Here is an 11,532-nt window from a genome sequence, read left to right on the forward strand (position 1 = left end):
AATAAGAAAAATAAACGTTTTATATATATTTAAGGTTACAATGTTTTATGATACTGTTTTAGTAAATTAAAAAGAAATATGAATGTTTACTCAGAGTGGGATTTGAACCCACATGTGTTTTTAGTTTATATGTTTTATGATTAGGCTTAGGATGATACTGTGTTTGCAAAATAAAAAGGTAAGAAAAAATCAATTAAGAAATGTATAGACTTACATATATTGCATGTCATTACATATATATTTAAGCAAACACAGATAAACACACATACCTATATCTCTTTAGTTTATATTTATCAATAGACAATAGAGAACAACAGTGAAATGTATAGAATTATATCTGTACATTTTGACCAGCACTGTACTTATTATATTTGTTACATTAGTGAATGCTCAAACGTAGCCTTAACATGTATCATATTTAAGAATATACTGCATTTCATTCCATTACACACACACACACACACACACACACACACACAAACATATATATATATCTTGTTAGGTTTTATTTATCAATAGACACTAAAGACATGCACACCACTTTTCTTAGAGAGACACAGTGAAGCACTATTTGTGAATACTCATATGTAATAAATAATATATGTATATATGATTTGTTTGTGCTCAAATGTATAGAATTAATAAAATACACACACACACACACACAATGGTGACTTTTATTGTGACAAACAAGCATTTTACAACATGGAACATAGTCAGAAGTAGAAAAAGATACTCCATGAAATGTTTTATAGATACTTGTAATCATTAATTTCTTGTTCACAACACCAACATTGGACAGAAAGAAACACTGACCTGTACAGAGTAATGTCATTTCCAGCATATTCCATATATATTCTATTCAGTCTTTCACTCTTGGCTTCTTTTTCAAAGTTATACCAGGTTCTGGTGACAAAGTACATCAGGTATATATTGTAAATAAAGTGAGAAACACTTAAGTTTCTATTCCTTTGGAAATACCTTATTTTTCAAACCTACAAATACATGGTGACAACTGCAAGCATGACACACATACAAAACACAGAAATAGGGACCACATTGCAAGGATATAATAAGCACAAATAGTATTTTACTGCAAATTTTAAGTTTTGTAAAATTATTTATATAACTTCTAGGAGTAATCTGCAAACTACATAGTGAAAATGCAATCAGTCTTCAGGAAACACACACAGCAGACTGAAATAAGCACAACGTCATATTTATATGAACCAAAACTGCATTCTACTAAACCCTGAAACTCTGAAAAATCACTACAAACTCTATGTTTTGTAAAATGGCTTATTTCACAGACACAGAAACAAATAGGCTCACCCTCAACATATTCCAACACTTACAAAAATTATGATGTAAACTTAAAGGTTTACCAGTAGTACAGGGGTATTATTAATCTATTCATGCAACTTTTAGACACTTGTCTACTACAGAGCTAACAACTGCATTGATAGCGGGTAGCAGGGCTTTGACAATGCTGTGCGGTGGGGTTTAAAATGACTTTGTAGGCCAGGGCTTCAAAACCTTACCCCATTTTAACATTTTCAAATTAGCCTCCAACCCCTAAAATACTAAGACATGTTTTTTTGTATCATATGTATCATGTTGTATTACTATGTACATTAATGTGGTTTATAATTTTGATTTAATTTGACATAATTTTATCATATTTTTAATTACAAATTCATATATATAAATAACAAATACTATATAATAATAGTCATAATAATGCAAAAACATATTAAGCAATCATATTTTTACTTACAAAATAATATATATAAAATAACAATATCGAGCGTGGTATTGACGGTATGGAGAGACCCCGTTCCTCCTCCTCCCGTCCCCGCTGCTGTGCCACGTGTGGCCACCGCATGCTACCGGCTTGGAGTGGTGACGTGATCTGCCCCCTCTGTCAGGGACCGGACCCGCGGGGTCCTAGTCACGTCCTGAAAGACAGGGGGCGAGATGCTGCACCAAGATGGACCAGATCTGTGCCCTACTGGCTGCTCAAGGTTTATTTAGCCGCCCTCTCCTCATGTCATGTCAGGATTGATGGCGAGCCTCCGGACCCTCATTTTTTAGCAGCGCAGTTTCTGAAAGGTGCACGTAGGCAGAGGCCTACCCACGCTCCTTCTTTGCCCACATGGCGCCTTAATGTAGTGCTGGACACGCTTTCTAAGGCCCCATTTGAGCCCTTGCAGTCATATGACTTAAGGTTTGCGTCACTGAAGACGGCATTTTTGCTGGCAATCACGTCAGCGAGTCACATGCCCTGTCTGTTCACCCTGTGTGTGTCCGTTTTGCAGGAGATGGTTCCAGGGTTACACTTTGACCTAATCCTGCATTCCTCCCGAAGGTGCTGTCTCCTTTCCATATCAACAGGCCTATTGAGTTGATGGCTTTCCATCCTCCACCCTTCTCTTCGGAGGAGGAGAGTAGGCTACACCTGTTGACCTGCTGCGGGCTCTCAGGTGCTATTTGAAGCGCACCAAGGACATTCGATGTTCGGACCAATTGTTTGTGGCCGGGCGCTTTCAAAGCAGCGCCTCTCGCACTGGATTGTGGACACCATTACCACGGCTTATGAGTCAACTGGAGCCCCAGTGCCTGAACACCTGGTGGCCTACTCAACTCAAGGTGTAGCCACGTCGTGGGCCCTTTTTCCAAGGCGCCCCACTGGCAGACATCTGTGCGGCTGCCAGTTGGGTCTTGCCACACACCTTTGTTCGGTTGTACAGGCTGGACGTGACGGGCCCAGTTCCTTCTATTGGGAATCCGGTGTTGGCTTCAGCTGAGTCGCAGTAGCCTGTTAGGCACTGGCTCCTGGCTTTTCTATCCCTGTCTGCCCCTGTTGAGCATGCTTGGGAAAAGCAATGCAGAACCGTTATCCCTTCCTACCGGACTGTGACTTGTATACAGTTCATTCTATAGGTGGGAGTGCATGTGTTTTTTACACGTGTACCCCGCCATTGTACATAGTTCCTTTGTCAGCAGGCCTTGGCCCCTCCCTAGCTATACTAGCTGTGCTGAGGGCCGCTGCTGCTGTATTCAGCAGTAGGCTTTGAGTTTGCTCTTGTGCCCCGCTGTGTATATAGTTCATTTATTGACATCATTAGAGCATCTGTTGCCGCTAGCTTCCGCAGTGGGTATCCTGCTCCTGTGTCATGTGTGTGGTGCATGAACTGGCTCCTGCGCCCCGCAGTGTATATAGTTCTTTAGAATATACAGTTGAGCTTGTCCTCTCCTTATTAAGTTTAGAATGGACAACTGCTCCTGTTGTTAGCGAGGGCACTCGTGCTTTGCTATGTATATAGTTCCTTTGCCAGCAGTCTGTGGCCCCGCCCTAGCTATGCTAGTGCTGAGGCCACTGCTGCGGTGTCCAGCGGAAGGCACTTGAGTTGGTTCTTGTTGGTCCACTGTGTATATAGTTCCATTATTCGTAATTGAACTATCCAGCAGTGGCTATCTAGTCTGGGTAGCCCGCTGTATGTTGAGCACGGGCTCAACGGACTGCGACCTGTGCTTATATGGTGTGGTCTGGGTATTGGCCCTGCTCCTAGCCCTGCTAGTAGAGCAGGAGACTGCTATTACTAGGCTTCATGGTAGGCACAAGGTCTTGTTGCCTGTGGATACACCATTGCTTATTTCTTCCCAGTTCAGCGTGACTGTGGTCTTCGCGTCTGAGCAGCCCAGATGTGGCCCAAGGGGCCCCTGTGGTTCTATCATAGAGTTGGTACGGCTCCTAGTAGGTTCGCCTCGGGGCAGGCTCTCTTACCAGCTCGCTGCCTCCTCCCTTGCGACGGTTTGGTTATACTGTAACACCTCCCCCTTGGGCAGTGCTTCTGACTCGAAAGATAACGATAGGTTGCGTATGAAACCCCGGTTATCTGAGAAAACAAGCACTGCCCAAGGGTTGCAAGCTCGCGCGGGAGTTCAAGCTCCCGGCAAAAAGAGGAAGTCCTTGTGCAGACGTCACCTTTTATACAAACAGGAAGTGGAAGGGTCCTGTTTGTGTGACGGGCACAAGGGCCAATGGCAGCTTTGATAGACAAAAGTCTTCGATGCGTTCCAGCGATGCACGCTGAAAACCCCTCCCCCTTGGGCAGTCCTTCTTTTCTCAGATAACCGGGGTTGCATATGCAACCTATCGTTCTTTGTCTATGGTTAAATCCCTCTCACTTTGTAACTTTTACTAGTAATTTAAATTGAGATTTTAAAAGTTGGTACATGTGAGTCAGAGCCAAGAAGGTTGAATTCAGACTGTAGGTTGTTTATGTACATGGGTAAATTACTTTTACTAGCCTAGTATAGTACTATATACCAATGCTTTATTGTCCTTCAGGCTAAATCATTTTGTATACCAAACAATGGTGAGTGACATATTCTGAGTAATGTACTTAAACTAGTGCTAATCATGCTCTGAAACCAACCCATAGAGAACAAGGTGAAAACTGGAATTAATGGCAAAGCACAGCCATAAACAGTCAACATAATCAAGCCCAGTTAGAAATATAGATGTCTAATTATTTTGAGCACTAATCTTACATTTCATAAAGAAAAGCATTTAATTCTTAGCAATTGTTAGGTGTATGCTGTACGTATTCCAGTTAGTTCACTGTAATGACAGAAATAAGAAGTTCATTTCTTTAGCACACTCACGGAAAACCATTTATTTTTAAACAGTTACTAGATAGCCAGTTTAGGCCTTCATCTTAGTTATTTCTAATAGCAAGAGTGCTTAAAATTATTAATTGAATTATATATCTTTGTTCCCCCTTTTTCTTACTGCTCTCATAAAATAACATTTTATTCAAGCAATAACAGGGTAGCCTAAATATACAACATATCTTAAAGTACAAGGCATCTGAAAGCTGTGTATGGTCTCAATGCATTTGATGCGGAGGATTAATTCAACTGAAAATGGTCAAAACTGTGGACTTTTATTGAATGTTAAATTTGACAGTGTTCTCTCTTAAGGACCTGTTGCCTGTGGGACGTTGCTGCTTTGGTTGTGTCCAGTGCCATTTCAGATAAGAGAGGCTCTGCAGGACAAGCAGGACAGAAACCCGTCTCACAGACACTCTGCCTGCTCTGCATCTCCATTTCCCCTCTCCACCGCACACAGCTGAACGTTATTCTGAATCTTACACAGAGCGCTCAGCTTCTGACACTGATGGCAACATGGGGCCTGGCTCCGAGCCTGAGGAAAACCATGAGGTAATTCAAACTTATTTAATTTCTATACTGTGAAATGTCAGATTGAAAGTGGTTTCTGTTCTTAATGTTTGTATTGTTTATGTATTTCATGTATTTTTGTACAGTTTTGTGTTGACGAGTCCTACATCAACATGAATGTGAATTTCAATGTGAAGAGCACGTGTCATGCTCTGTAATGCAAGGGAGCAATGAGGGGCTGTAGAGACACTCATAAGAGTAGCAGGAGCACTTTTTTATGAACTACTAATTTGTTATATTTTAATAGAATATGAAATGTAGTAGAAAGTTGTATCAGATCAGACCACTGGACAGAAACACCCCACCAAGACTGAGTTTTCATGTTTCTGCACATGTCACCTACAAACTGTTGACAGAGTGGATGAGGGTCTACAGCAGAGGTTCCCCATCCTGAGGTTGTGACAAAGTCAGGGTGAGTTTTGTTTAATATGTTTTTAAATTATTATTATTATTATTATTATTATTATTATTATTATTATTATTATTATTATTAAATTATTATATTGTTATTTTAAATATATTATTCTGTAAGTAAAAATATGATTGCTTAATATGTTTTTGCATTATTATTACTATTATTATATAGTATTTGTTATTTATATATATGAATTTGTAATTAAAAATATGATAAAATTATGTCAAATTAAATCAAAATTATAAACCACATTAATGTACATAGTATAACAACATGATACATATGATACAAAAAACATGTCTTAGTATTTTAGGGGTTGGAGGCTAATTTGAAAATGTTACAATGGGGTAAGGTTTTAAAGCCCTGGCCTACAAAGTCATTTTAAACCCCACCGCACAGCATTGTCAAAGCCCTGCTACCCGCTATCAATGCAGTTGTTAGCTCTGTATTAGACAAGTGTCTAAAAGTTGCATGAATAGATTAATAATACCCCTGTACTACTGGTAAACCTTTAAGTTTACATCATAACAAGTGTTGGAATATGTTGAGGGTGAGCCTATTTGTTTCTGTGTCTGTGAAATAAGCCATTTTACAAAACATAGAGTTTGTAGTGATTTTTCAGAGTTTCAGGGTTTAGTAGAATGCAGTTTTGGTTCATATAAATATGACGTTGTGCTTATTTCAGTCTGCTGTGTGTGTTTCCTGAAGACTGACTGCATTTTCACTATGTAGTTTGCAGATTACTCCTAGAAGTTACATAAATAATTTTACAAAACTTAAAATTTGCAGTAAAATACCATTTGTGCTTATTATATCCTTGCAGTGTGGTCCCTATTTCTGTGTTTTGTATGTGTGTCATGCTTGCAGTTGTCACCATGTATTTGTAGGTTTGAAAAATAAGGTATTTCCAAAGGAATAGAAACTTAAGTGTTTCTCACTTTATTTACAATAGATACCTGATGTACTTTGTCGCCAGAACCTGGTATAACTTTGAAAAAGAAGCCAAGAGTGAAAGACTGAATAGAATATATATGGAATATGCTGGAAATGACATTACTCCGTACAGGTCAGTGTTTCTTTCTGTCCAATGTTGGTGTTGTGAACCAGAAATTAATGATTACAAGTATCTATACAACATTTCATGGAGTATCTTTTTCTACTTCTGACTATGTTCCATGTTGTAAAATGCTTGTTTGCCACAATAAAAGTCACCATTGTGTGTGTGTGTGTGTGTATTTTATTAATTCTATACATTTGAGCACAAACAAATCATATATACATATATTATTTATTACATATGAGTATTCACAAATAGTGCTTCACTGTGTCTCTCTAAGAAAAGTGGTGTGCATGTCTTTAGTGTCTATTGATAAATAAAACCTAACAAGATATATATATGTTTGTGTGTGTGTGTGTGTGTAATGGAATGAAATGCAGTATATTCTTAAATATGATACATGTTAAGGCTACGTTTGAGCATTCACTAATGTAACAAATATAATAAGTACAGTGCTGGTCAAAATGAACAGATATAATTCTATATATTTCACTGTTGTTCTCTATTGTCTATTGATAAATATAAACTAAAGAGATATAGGTATGTGTGTTTATCTGTGTTTGCTTAAATATATATGTAATGACATGCAATATATGTAAGTCTATACATTTCTTAATCGATTTTTTCCTACCTTTTTATTTTGCAAACACAGTATCATCCTAACCCTAATCATAAAACATATAAACTAAAAACACATGTGGGTTCAAATCCCACTCTGGGTAAATATTAATTTTTCTTTTTAATTTACTAAAACAGTATCATAAAACAGTGTAACCTTAAATATATATAAAACGTTTATTTTTCTTATTTTTTAATTTACTAAAACAGTATAATCAAACATAATCTAAAATAAAATATATATGTGTATATACAACTTTTATTTTTCTTATTTTTTAATTTACTAAAACAAATCATAAAACATTATAACCTAAAATAAAATATAAAACTTTTCTTTTCTTATACTCTTTTTATTTACTAAAACAGTATCATAAAACAATATAACCTATTGATTATATATATATATATATCTGTATTTAAAACTTTTATTCTCTTTTTATTTACTAAAATAGTAGCATAAAACAATATAACTTTAAATATATATATGTATTTAAAACTTTTCTTATTCTCTTTTTATTTACTTAAACAGTATCATAAAACAATATAACCTTAAAAACACAGTTTATGCTATTAAACATTACACCTCCACACCAGCAGTGTGAGGTGCCCTTGGACATTCACCATGATGGATGTCACCCTAACAAAATGGCTACCATCTTACCAGATGACCTATGACCTTACAAATGGCCGATATCAGTCAAAATGGCCGATATCATCCAAGATGGCTGACAAGGGAGGGTCAAATGGTAACCCAGGGGGGTGCTGGGAAGGAGAGAGGAGTTCCAGTTCAAAGGTACATAGGGAGGGCGGGACTTCCGGCTGTCAAAATAAGTGATGCTGCCATCTATACTACTCACAGACACAGTTAGCCACAGCCACGGCTTCTTCCAATTCTCGTCAGTGTTCCAGATTCGATGTTTTTTTTCTTCAGTGACGTTGTAAACACGCACGTGGGGAGCACATCAAAACCCAGTTTTGTGATTCAGTTACAGAAACAACTGACACAGCGGAGCAGTAGGGGTTGTAACATTTTTTGGTCCAAGGTCTGGACCACAGCGACTGAGTGGTCCGGACCTCGGCACTGTGGTCCACGGAGTGGTCCCGATCACGTAACGCAAATTGGGATGGGTTTTTGTTTAGTTTTTTTGGACACACCGTATAAAACCCATTTACTGTCAAATATATTATCGACATATCCAAACTACAAACATAATGATCATAAATGTACAATATTAATAGTATAATTCTCATTTGTAACATAGCCGATAGCTGATTTCTTTTTTAATCTTATCTATCAGACAATTTGTAGGAAGCTGTGCTAACGTTACTCTGAAAAATGCGCTTACATTGAGCAACTTTGTCATTCTGAATGAAATTATTCAAGTTATCAATTTTTCCTCATCATGACTGAAGAGAAAAGATAGCTTATTTAGAATCTTATCTTTAATTTAATGTCAGCCTATTTACATGTCCTCTGTTTGCGCTCTGCCAAGAAATGTTTTATCAACTTTTTTGGTTAAACCATATCTTCCTTATTTTATCACTGTGAGATCTAGCAACATTAAAAACAAAAGCATAGGTTGTTTTGTTTATGTATGGTTAACATTGTAATAGTTGGTATTTTAAAGAGAGATTATAAGAGATGTATTAACGTATTGATCATCTGATGCCCTTTGTCTTTTCTTGAAGGATAATGTCATTATGAAGAAGATAAAACTTTTTTTTTTTAAACACCTCCCCCCAGCAGGATTTGGGTCGCCTCCGCACTGTTTCTGCTGAAACAAAAAAACAAGTGTCAATCTCTGCAGGAATCTACTCCGGCTCCCCCTTCTGGTGATGAAGAGGAACCCGAGTCCAAGATGCTTCCAACCAGCCCTCAGGCGCTCCCTTCGGCTGTAGGTCACGCTCCAGGGGGCCGGGGGAGTTAAGAGGGTGTCACTGGACAGGGACGACAAATGCCTCCAGTGACAGACGGACGCACACAGAGAGAGAAAGAGACAGAGAGAGAGAGTTGCACTTCCTCCTGCAATGCAATAAATATGCCCAAAATAAGGGACACATTCCTTAACAAAATAATGAATGCCACCCTACCTTTGACAAAACTGAGAAAAAATAAAAATGGTCAGTCCTCCTGGAGGAGGGACACACAGCCTCCCTGGCTGCCCAATATGTCACCGCCTGCCACAGCCTGAGGGGCACAGTGACACATGAGCACCAGCTGTAAATAAAATGTAAATACTCATTTGTAATGCATGTCATTGTATTTCCAAAAAGGAATCTGTAAACACTAAACCTATTTTCTTTAGTTCTATGTATTAAAGATCATTTTTAGTTTATTACATTTTGTTTTTCTGTACTTTTATACATCTTATTGTGATTTTGGCAGGACGCTGTCTGTCACGGCATGGCTGCTGCTGACGCACACTAATTAGGTGCTCATGTGTTGCAGCCGTGTTGTCCGCTGCTTCGCAGACAGCTTGTGAGCTCACGGCTGCAGGCAATGATCACTGAGGCGACTGTGACGTCATTGGCAGGTGTGCTTCATCTATTTAATCCCTCTCCTTCCCCGAGGGAGACTTTATTGTGACTGCCCGGAGCACCCTGTTTGTGTGGATGTTTTGTGTGCTGGTTTTGCCTTGTTTTCCCCTTTTTGTGTTTTTTTCTGTTGGACTATTGTGAACCCCAATAAAGCTCGGACACCGCCGGAACCCGAGACTCTCTCCGTTTATTGTGTCCGGCATTTACATTTGGTGGCCAATGTGGGGAAGCTTTGTGACATACTTACCCTGAACTCTGTACCCGGAAGGACAGCTATGGAGGCGTCTCCAGTGGAACAGTTGTTGGCCCCAGTGGTGAAGCTGCAGGCTCAAAAACAACAAACTCTCGAGACGCTTGTCCAGCAACTTCAAGTACCAGCTCCTGCACCTAACCCTGCTGTTTACCGCAGCAAACCCGGCTTGGGCAGGTCTGCAGATTCCAAAGATGGGACCGGAGGACGACCCAGAGGCTCTGAATTTCTGTCCAATATTAAAGATCCTAGGCTCTCATTGTCTGATTTGGCTGGGGCACAATTGGGACATGTCTCTGGGGACCGATCACCATTAGTGACTGCAGGTGATGAGAGGGGCAGGGACAGCCTTCCCTCTGACTCCAGTCGTGTAGCAGCCAACAGTACCCTGTTGGACCCAGGGGAAGGAACGAGTTCTGGGACTCACCTCCTCTCTCCTTCTTCCAGTGGAAGGCCCGACACTGGATCCCGCCCTCAACCGGGTTTCCGATTTCGCTATGGACCAGACACAGGATGATGCCCTGGGACATATATATGACCAGGTCAGAGTTGTTGATGGTTGCATAGTGAATACACAGAGGGCACTTTGTGTTTCTCTCCAAACCAGCAGCCAAACCGATCATGCTGGATGATGTTGCAGACAGAATAACGTTCACCACGGTGCCTCCACACTCTTTCACGAATACCAATCGAGCTGCACGGTGCTGGGCTGTGAGCACAGGTCCCACTAGAGGATGACGGGCCCTCGTGCCACCCTCATAGAGTCTGTTTCTGACAGTTTAGTCAGAAACATGCACACCAGTAGACTGCTGGAGGTCATTTTGGAGGGCTCAGGCAATGCTCCTCCTGTTCCTCCTCGCACAAAAAAGCAGATACTGGTCCTTCTGGTTCTTCTGATAGCACGGATGAATGTGCCATACTGGAGGAGCTGGACTACCTGTGCAACCTGAATGGGCTGCAGGGAGCACCTCATAATTCCAGTAGTGACAAGGACACTAGCAAAAGGCAAAACTAGAGAAGAATCAGTCAGGAAGGATAAGGAGAGAGCAATCGTCTGTGGCCACCACCTGCAAAACCATTCCCTTTTTGGGGTTGTCTTGCTGTTGCCTATCTCCGGTGCACCTGCTGTCACTTTCATTTGCACCAAAACAAGAGACAGTGATTCACAACCGCTTAGGCTTCCTAACTGTACAGATTAATATGCCTGAACTGTAACTGACTTGGTATTATGCTGTGATGATTACTTGTTCCCTTATTTTTTTGAGAGGTGTATTATAGAAGATAGCCTTGAGAATGCGGCCACAGAATTGCGGGAATCCGTGACTTTCAACACTTATGCAACCGAGTCGAGGTGACCAACAGCTCAATGTCTGGTTGGCACCATGGCTTAGATGTGCCATTCATGAA

The sequence above is a fragment of the Amia ocellicauda genome, chromosome 12, assembly GCF_036373705.1.
Source record: "Amia ocellicauda isolate fAmiCal2 chromosome 12, fAmiCal2.hap1, whole genome shotgun sequence".
Lineage (NCBI taxonomy): Eukaryota > Metazoa > Chordata > Actinopteri > Amiiformes > Amiidae > Amia > Amia ocellicauda.